The 10,209-nt window shown below is 43.7% G+C and overlaps 1 pseudogene; it reads left to right on the top strand.

Moving 5' to 3' along the window:
* Positions 1 to 349: 349 nt before the first annotated feature.
* Positions 350 to 2,477, top strand: LOC140611652 (glyceraldehyde-3-phosphate dehydrogenase-like; annotated as a pseudogene).
* Positions 2,478 to 10,209: the final 7,732 nt, after the last annotated feature.

The following is a 10,209-nucleotide window of genomic DNA, read 5'->3' as shown; positions in this document are numbered from 1 at the left end:
GAAGGGAAAAGCCAAAGAAATGTCTCCATACTCCAAGGCTGAAATCAATGTGCAATGTGAAGAAACTATAGCACTTTCTTGCTAGAGAGGGTCTATAGTATTCAACTAGTTCAGGGGTCAGCGATGGGCTAAATCCAGGCCACCTGATTTTGATTTGCAGGTGTGGGTAAATAAAATTTCACTTGAACGCAACATGCTTATTTGTTACGCATCGTCTACAGCTGCTGTCATGCTACAATAGCAGAGCTGAATAGTGGAGAAAAAAGCAGTATGGCCCAAAAAGCCTAAAATATTTACTATCTGGTCCTTTATTTTAAAAAGTTTGCAGACTTCTAAAAAAAAAAAAAAAAAAAAAAAAAAAAAAAAAAAGTTTGCAGACTTCTGAACTAGTCCAATCATTTAGTTTTTAAATAGAAGCTCAGGCCCAGAAAGGCCTAACCCAAAGAGGCCTAACCCAAATTTATTCTACGTGGTGTTTTCATGTTCTATTCTGATCCACATACTAGATTTACAGATGCCTGAAAACAGATACTGGTCCTTATATTTCTGTGGCATCCAAAACAGTGGAGGCTGGATATTGAAGTCACCATTAAAGCGAGTTAAATAAATGCATAGGGATTGAGGAAATTAAGAGATTCCTTCAGAGACCTCTCTTCTACGTAAACCATTTCCACTCCTGCCTCCACAGCCTCCAAATACTTGTAGACACAAACCAATCCTTCTCACACTGGTCATCAGGCTGCTATCTAGGACATCATATGTTAAGTGCCATAAAAGTATCTACCTCACAGAGTTGTGAGGGTCAAATGAGATAAAGTATATGAGGCATGTAGCACAGCACCTGGTTCATGCTCAACATTCAAAGAGTAGTAGATGATGATGATGATGATGATGATGATGATTTATCATTATCATAAAAACGGAGGCAACCTGAAATATAACTGGAGATTGGGGGGACATATAATTACTGAACTGGGAATTTCTCTTAGATTCTTCCACAAGCAAAATAGGAGGAAAAATACAAGAAGGTAGGGTTCCAACACTCGATTTCTGCAAACAATCTAATTCATATTCAATTGCCGTCATCCAAGGAAGTCAGAGCACAAGTGGAGAAAATATTTCCTGACAGTACTTGTAGCACTGGAGGGGAAGAAAAAGATTCTTTCCTTGGGGCCAAGGCATTACATAGAGCAACACATAATAAACTGAGGACTCTCGACTAAGGGTTCAATAGACAGTCATATCTTCTAATGCGTGCCAGCTGCTTCCCTGAGTCATGATGGTGAGGGTCAGAGTAAAAGGATTGAGCCATATTGGACACCATATTGGCACCAGGGCTGCTTTTAACTCTGGCAAAGTAGATATTGTCACCATCAATGACCCCTTCATTGACCTCAACTACACGGTCTACACGTTCCAGTATGATTCCACCCACAACAAATTCCACAGCACAGTCAAGGCTGAGAATAGGAAACTTTCATCCATGGAAAACTCATCTCCATCTTCCAGGAGCAAGATCCCACCAACATCAAATGGGGTGATGCTGGTGCTGAATGTTGTGGAGCCCGTCAGGGTCTTCATCACCATGGAGAAGGCTGGGGCTCACTTGAAGGGTAGGGCCAAGAGGGTCATCATCTCAGCCCCTTTTGCTGATGTCCCCATGTTTTTGATGGGCACGAACCATGAGAAGTATGACAACCACTCAAGATTGTCAGCAATGCCTTCTGCACCACCAATTTCTTGGCCCCTCTGGCCAAGTTCATCCATGACAACTTTGGCATCATGGAGGGACTCATGACTACAGTTTATGCCATGACTGCCCCCCAGAAGACTGTGGACAGCCCCTCTGGGAAGCTGTGGGGTAATGGCCGAGAGGCTGCCCACATCATCTGCTTCTACTCGTACCACCAAGGCTGTAGACAAGGTCATCCCTGTGCTAAATGGGAAGCTCACTGGCATGGCCTTCCATGTCCCCAGCCCCCGCATGTCAGTTGTGGATCCGAGCTGCCACCTGGAGAAAGCTGCCAAATATGATGACATCAAGAATGTGGTGAAGAAGACATCAGAAGGCCCCCACAAGGACATCCTGGGCTACATTGAGGACCAGGCGATTTGTCTCCCACGACTTTAACCGTGACACCTACTCTTCCGCCTTCGATGCTAGGGCTGGCATTGCTCTCAATGACCAATTTTTCAAGCTCATTCCCTGGTATGACAATGAATTTGGCTATAGCAACTGGGTGGCGGACCTTATGGTCCACATGGCCTCCAAGGAGTAAGAGCGGCCTGGACAAACATCCCCAATGAGAGCAAGAGGAAGAAAGAAGCCTTCAGCTGCTGGGAAGTCCTTGCTCCGACTCATCCCCCAATATACTGAGAATCTCCCGACCTCAACAGTTACCATCCCAGACCCCCTGAAGACAGGGAGGGGCTTAGGGAGCCCTACCTTGTCATGTACCATCAATAAAGTATACTGTACCCAGAGTAAATAAATAAATAAAGGAAGGAAAAACTTAGCAGTGTATCAAATAGCGTGTGTTCGTGTAGAACCATTGGTGGCCAAGGATAGTTGCCCTAATTGTCCCCACAATGGGAATAGTCTCACGTGAGACCAGGAGACCCCCTCAGGCCACATAGGCCTCTGTCTAGTGTGACTAACCTTGCCTTCTTTAAATTTTATGGCCATAACTCTCTCTCAGTCAATAGGAATTTATTGTCATTGCTCAACAGCATACCACCTACATCGTATGAAAGACTTAACCAGGGGCAAAATATTTTTGCCATCCATTCCATTCTTTTGCCAAAGAATTACGCTTATGATGTTATTTTGCATTTTAATCATGCCTAATATGGACATCAGAAGAGAAAAATGGGCCTTATAACCCCAGCTGTTGGAAATAGTCAAGAACTCCTCCTCCACACCATCTCTCTTTCCGGCCTAGGATGGCAGGTGGCGATCCCCCTTTAGATAAATGCCCTTTAGAACCTAACAGGAACAGTTAGAGCATTGCAATCTACCTTTTCCCCCACACAACAGTTTCTTTTTTTTGTTGTTGCAAATCACAAGAAGTAAACTTTCTCCAGGGTTACTTAGTCCATACTGAGAATCAGACCCTATATGTGGTCCTCTGTGATGTGCTAAACTCATCCGCTTCCTCCTTGGCATCCAGAAAAGATATACTGGGGCTAATAACTAGTAAACTCCCACTTTAGAAGGGCCTTCCCCCGCCCTCCGCAGCCCCCACCCCTACTGCCACCATCTGTGTTTGTTCTCTTGCTATATAAGAACTCAAACTGGGTGGCGAGCATGTTATTTTTAAAAATCTTTTAGTGGCGTCTATACCCAGAACTGCCTCATCACAATTATCCTCACCAAACGAGGCAACTTCACATTGAGAATGGATATGGTGTTCAGCCAGCACCAAATGTCTCTCCTTCTGCCTTTTTGTCTTTCCGATCAATCAGAACATGTGAAAGTCCCAAATGAAGAGTAAACACACGGCCCAGGTTCCTTTCATCTCCTAACATATGTCATGAAGGGGGAAAGAAAAAGCCCTATTCCCAGCTTCAATCAGCCATTCGTTTTCTGCAACTTGAACCTTCAGCTGAAAGAGGGACGGGTGGGGGGCAGTGGAGGAGGGTTGAACGCGGGCCCACTCCTTGGAAGATAATAGGTATTCGCCGCATACCTGCATCTTGGAGTCATTATCTCCCCTGTGAGCACTTCTGTATTTATATATAATGAGATCATTACCAGGCAGCTATTCCAATTTTATTCAGACTTTAATATTTCTTGAGGAAAAAAAAAATAGCATACAAAAGGGTTTGTGATGCCAACTCAATCAGACGTGCTGTTGATGGAGAATTATTCAAGTGCAAGCCGGAACAGGAAAAAAAAAAAATCATTTCAGAGAGGTTTCTGTCAAAGTCGAGTTCTCCTGTGATGATGTTTCGAGTGAATGTGCCGAAGTGTCCAGAGGTGAGGAAGGAAAATAGCAACTAACAGAAGAGAGGGCTCTGTGTGGGATTAACAGGGAGGCGTGTCCCCCTCAGCCTGAGCAGCTGGGTAGGGAGGGCAGGGCCTCCTGCCAAGACTGGGCCCCCCCCCCCCCCCCAGCTTTTCCCCTGGTAATTAGACCAGGGAAGCAGCCTTACTCGCCTGCCTTTCACCTCTGGTGGCCCAAGCAGGGCTCTGGTGTCAGAAACTACCCCTGTGGTGGGTGTTATTTCCTCTGGTGGTTGAGCTCAGGTGGTCAGGCCAGGTAGGCAAGACCATTCCCTTCCCGTTTTCACAACATGCAGCTCTCCTGCAAAGAAGAGACTTTGTCTCTCACCATCCCTGTTGCCTCTGCCAGACAAAGAATATGGCAGGGTTTTCTTTCCTTTTGTTTCCATTCATTCAAAAGGCCTACAAATGCAGTGCCCCTGCTAATCAAGGGTTCTGGCTAAGGTTGAATGAACCATACTCTATCAGTTCCCAGGAAATTAGGAAATCAAATGAAAGAAACCAAATACTAAGATCCAACGAAAAGGGATCTCTCTCCCATAATCCACCTCAGGATTATTCCAAACCTTAGGTGACGATTAGGAAAGTTGTTTATCGCTGGCCAGCACTTCTAGAAATAGGCTCCGCTAATGTGAGCTCTCGGGATGTTTGAACTTCGGATAAACATGAATTTACTGGTTCATTTCTAAGACCTACAGTTTATCCTGAGATTACAAATCCAAGAAGAGGATCATCTTAGCTATTAGCTCTCGAACTACAGATGGGAACAAGCTCTTGGAACAGGAATGAAGGCTTGTCATCACAATAAATGTGAAATTAAAGGATTCTGGGTCTTTTATTTATAGTGATTGTAAAATACTAATTCTTTTTCCCCTTGCATTTCCTAACAAGGCAAACCAAAGTAACACTGTAAGAGAATTTGCAAAATGTACATGCTGTCCACTTAGCCCCCAAATGTGACTCAAGCATGGTGTTGGTAGAGTTGGTAGACTGCTTATTGTTTGTGTTGTCCCACCTTAAAGAGATATCTTGAAATGATCCATAGTTAGTTCTGGTAAAATTGTTAAGGCTATTTTATAGATCCTGGTCTTGGAATGCACTCAACATTTAGAAATCAGTTTCTAAGAGAAAAAAAGGAAGGGAGGTAGGCTAGTGATCTCATGTCTCCATGAAATATAGCTAGCTCCACCAAAATCTATATTGTTAGGCAAAGAATTGCATCAAAAGAGTCCTAAAAACTCTCAAACTCAAAAGGGCCTTAAACAAGAAAATGGGAACAATTTTCTCCCTCTCTCTCCATAAATCCACAATAGCTAGTCATAGCAATTATTTGAAGATTAGCTCCTTGCAAAGGAGAAGAATCTGCCCAAGTAAGAATTATTAAAGTTCTTTCCATCATTCACTAATGTGTGTTAGCATATTATGTGGGTGTGCATGCATGTGGGGGGGGGGAGAAAGAGAGAGAGAGAGAGAGAGAGATTTTTCATTTACCATTAACACAGACTCTCCAGAGGAGCATAACAACTCCTCCATCTGCCTCCCTTATTTCTCTACCTTTTGGTCTTCCCTCACAGCCTTAAAAGAAGAGAGACTTTCTTTTTCTCAAAAACCTTCTGCCTCTCCAGCATCGTCCACCAAGCCTCCAGCGTCCCATTCCTTCTGTCATCCAATATGCTTGCATTCCCCTTCTGTGGAGAATCCTCCCCAGGCTAGATATCAGGAGATGCAGCTCCCAGCTCCATGTGCCCACATGACACCCTCAAGACAGCTGGGAGCAGGGGCACCTTGGTGGCTCAGTGGCTGAGCATCTGCCTTTGGCTCAGGGTGTGATCCCGGGGTCCTGGGATCGAGCCCCACATCGGGCTCCCTGCAGGGAGCCTGCTTCTCCCTCTGCCTGTGTCTCTCATGAATAAATACATAAGATTTTTTTAAAACTGTTAGGAGCATCATTTCCCCCTGTGCTGTATTTCCATATGTTGGCCTTGCAACCCCTTGCAAATATTGTCGTATTTTAATCCTTTCTTCAACAGCCAGACTCTTCACACCTCATAACCCATTCTCTCCATAAATACCTAAAATACAGCTTCCACATCCACCACGCCACTGAAATTACTCTCTAAGATCATAAAGTCCAAACCTTTTGTCAAATTAAATAGTCTCTATGGACTCCTAACCTTTTGGACTTTTTGGAGAGACCTGACATGACCAAGGAAACTCTTCTTACAGTCCTTTGCACTGAAGTCCCACTGGATCTGCTCCCCTGTACCTCGCCTCGGTCTGGTGAGGGCACCTACCTGCCACAGGGCTTTATTCCTAGCTGGGCAGCCAGCTATCCGGTGAGGCTTCAGAGGTGATGAGCTCTCCACCCCCACCGTCCCCACCACCACCACGCACAGAGTACCGCTCTACGCTGAGTACGTGATTGAAGAGTCATCTTTTTGGGTTAAAGTACTGTGTCTCGCAGAATCTTCTGTCTGAAAAGTAAACGCCTTTTAAAAGCTTGTACATTAATTCCTCATCTATTAATACAAAATTAATTTAATAGATAATTAAATGTTAGCTCAGAAATCAGAAAGAAGCACACGAAGAAGTGGAATATAAAATGAGTTCGTGTTGAAGGAACGTCAACCCTCTTGTCTAGATAGAACAAAATAAGATCATGCCTGAGAAAATAAATATACTTTAATGCCTATAGAAACACTATTCACGTAATGAAGACAATATGAAAATTGCCATAATTGACAACAGGCAAGGTGATATCTTACTAATTCTGGGACTCTGATTAAAAACGACAAATTTGATGCCCCCTCAGAGAGTTGGAGGTCTATAGTAAGGAGGATTCTGGGAAAGTTAATTATCAATATCTGTCTATGAAGGTTCTAAAATAGCACGATGATTTACTGCCGGAAATGCGAGAGAGAACATTCCCCACCTACCAAATGTCGTGGTGCTTTCTAACTGCCCTGCCTGACTTTAACCAGGGAAAATTGGTCACAGTTTCTGCTGAAACCACAAGGACCTGATCCTTTTCCCCATAAATAGCTTTCTCTGCACATGTGCTCTGTGGGGAGCACTTAACCTTGTATCACTGCTGTTGATAAAGTCTTGGGGCCTCACCCTAATGATTAGCTCATTGCCATTTAGACTATTGCTGGCAATCACCGTGCTCTGTGTAAAGCAACTGAGCATTTATCTATCAGAATTCACTCCTTAATTTTTGCAGCTGTCCCATATGCTTCTTTCCTGCAGCCCCAGAACCTAGATCAGTGGGTAGAAAATAAGTCGTCTCGACACAGAGTGTGAAAGTGGTCAGATTTAAAGCTCTCTCTTTCTCTCTCTGCAACATGTACTCTGGTACCAGATTAATAAGATTAGGCCTCCACTCTGGAGCAAAGTGCCACCTTTAATCATTTCCAGAAGTGGGCCACCCAACCTTCTGCCTGGTAGGTTCGCGAACAACAGGAAGAAGGTCAGCTGGCAGTGCCAAAGGCCAAAAATACCTTGTCTCCAAAGACCTTCTTCTCGAGAAGGGTGTAAGGAATCAAAGCAAGGACAGAGCCACCTGGTATTCCCCAAACAGGGGAACTGAAAAACCCTAGCATCTGTGATAAAGGAGACTGCAAATCACGCCAATATCAGAAGCACACAGGATTTGCAAGTAACAGCCATGATCTCGTATGCTGGCATCGTGAAATGCGATTCAAAGATAGCACAGAAACTGACTGGATCTGACTATGAGCCGACCCTTAGGTTCTTTGTCTCTTGATGTACCTGACTGGCCATGTCTTGAAGGAGAAAGCACATTGTGGTCAGGGGGCGAAAATGAGACCCCCTTGCCCTGTTACTAGTCAGTTCTAGTGAACAGGGTCTGAAGATAGGAAACATGAGCCAAGGGTGACTCCTTTAGCTCTTCTTTCCCTGAAAAAAGACACCTGCCCTCTTTACCTGTATCAACAAGATGCCTGTATCAACCCAGAGCAGGAGTTCTTCTTAATTGCAACGTATCAGGCGTTGGCAAACTATGGCCCACAGGCCAAGTCCAGCCCATTGTCTGTTTTTGCAAATATAGTTTTATTGTGTGTTCCAACACAGCCATACTGATTCATTTATGTATTACCTACAGCTGCTTTTCTGCCACAATGGCATAGTTAAGTAGTTGCGACAAGGTGCTCATGGCATGCAACCCCTGATATCCACTTATTTATCCTTTATTAAAAAAAAATAAGGGGCACTTGATGGGATGAGCTCTGGGTGTTATTCTATATGTTGGCAAATTGAACACCAATAAAAAATAAATTTATAAAAAAAAATAATCTACTGATCCCTGCCCTTTATCTTCCATGGCAAAGTGAAAAATAATTATAGTAAGGGCCAATGTTTATCAAACTTTTCAATATTCAATACACTATTAAACACATGACATGAATTATATCACCCACAACAGCTATCATCCATCAACATGGAGAGATCTTTTTGTTTTATATCATCCATCAACATGGAGTAGATCTTTTTGTTTTCCCGCATTTTAAAAGTGAAGGATCCAGGGCGCCTGGGTGGTTCACTCGGTTGAGTGTCTGACTCTTAGCTCAGGTCATGATCTCAGGGTTGTGAGAATGAGCCCCCCATCGGGCTCCACACTGGGCATGGAACCTGCTTGAGATTCTCTCTCCGTCTCCCTCTGCCCCTCCTGCCCCCACCCCACTCAAAAAGTAAATAAATAAATGAAGGATCCAAGGCTTCCAGGACTAGGAAGTGATGGAGGCAGGATTCAAAGCCTGTCCGTTTGACCCCACTACCCACTCTTTGAATCAGTAAACAATATTTCCTCTAATATAATGATAGCGATACCTACCATTTGCCGAGAGTTTACTATACACTAGCCTTCGCATATACTGTCTCTAAATCTCACCACTGTCTACGTTTGTACTTTCCAAAGATCAAGGGACGGGAACCCAGATTGGTTAAATAATTTACCCAGCATCAGACAGCTAAAAGTAGAAGATCCCGTGTTCAGCCTCAGACACCACAGTTCTTTCATCACATATACAACCTCATAGGAGAACGACAGTCTTTAGGAGAAAGTATCATCAGCATAAGAAATAATGGATTTTTTCTAATTTTCCATTCTGTCTAGAAGAACTATGGGTCACCACAATCCAGTACTAGCCCTGACTTAGTCACTCATATATTATCTGTGTGGCCCTTGGCCCAGCATTTAACCCTTTCAGATCTCAGTTTCCTTGTTGGCAAAAAGAGGAGGTTCAGGTTGGATGCTCTCCAGACCTCCCAGCTCAAACACTCTCTAAACCCCCCATTCCATCCCCTCACAGAGTTATGTGGTCCTTTTCACTCTGCATGTATGTGCATGGTCCTGGTAATTGCAAACTATCAGAAAGAAGTAGTCAATTTTCTAATTTAAAACTCCTCCCACGGGATAATCTCTCACTATGGATTCTACTTGCCTTCCATTCAAGAGAGAGTCTGAACTCAAGTCAACTCCTCTAGACACTTATCATTACAGGATGGCTCATGAAAACAGCTGCTTCCCCTTAAAACAGCGAGAGGACACCAGACACTAATGACTTTTGCTTCTTTTTGTTTCACGTTGTTGCCTTTGATTTGGGGTACTATGGCTAACATATCAAACAGCCTGTAGGATCTAATTCCTGAGACCCAGATGGGTTGAATGCAGTAAATGTACATTAAATAGTAAGTGATTTGGTAGAGGTGATTGTTTTCCTGTATTATAATATTTTAAATCGCTACCATCCATCTGGTAAATTAAAATAGTGAGGCTTATGGCTGTTCATAAGGTATGACTTTTCCAATGAGCTGTTTTATCTGTATCTCATTTCCTATTCCTATTATCTTTCTCTGTAGATTATCAAACATTAAGGACCACGGAAGTCACCATATAGTTGCCTTCATCAGGTTAAAAATGACTTCTCGGGGCACCTGGGTGGCTCAGCAGTTGAGCATCTGCCTTCGGTTCAGGGTGTGACCCCAGGGTCCTGGGAGTCAAGTCCTGCATCAGGTCCCCGCAGGGAGCCTGCTTCTCCCTCTGCCTGTGTCTCTGCCTCTCTCTCTCTCTCTTTGGGTCTCTCATGAATAAATAAATAAAAACTTTTTAAAAATTGGCTTCTCAAGCAAAGGCTGAAGTCTAAAAACTGCCATGTAGAGGCTCAAATGGCAGATCTTCTCAG

The sequence above is a fragment of the Canis lupus genome, chromosome 20 (genome assembly GCF_048164855.1).
Source record: "Canis lupus baileyi chromosome 20, mCanLup2.hap1, whole genome shotgun sequence".
Lineage (NCBI taxonomy): Eukaryota > Metazoa > Chordata > Mammalia > Carnivora > Canidae > Canis > Canis lupus.
Note: the sequence above shows the minus strand (reverse complement) of the source record. Positions and strands in the feature narration are given on the sequence as shown.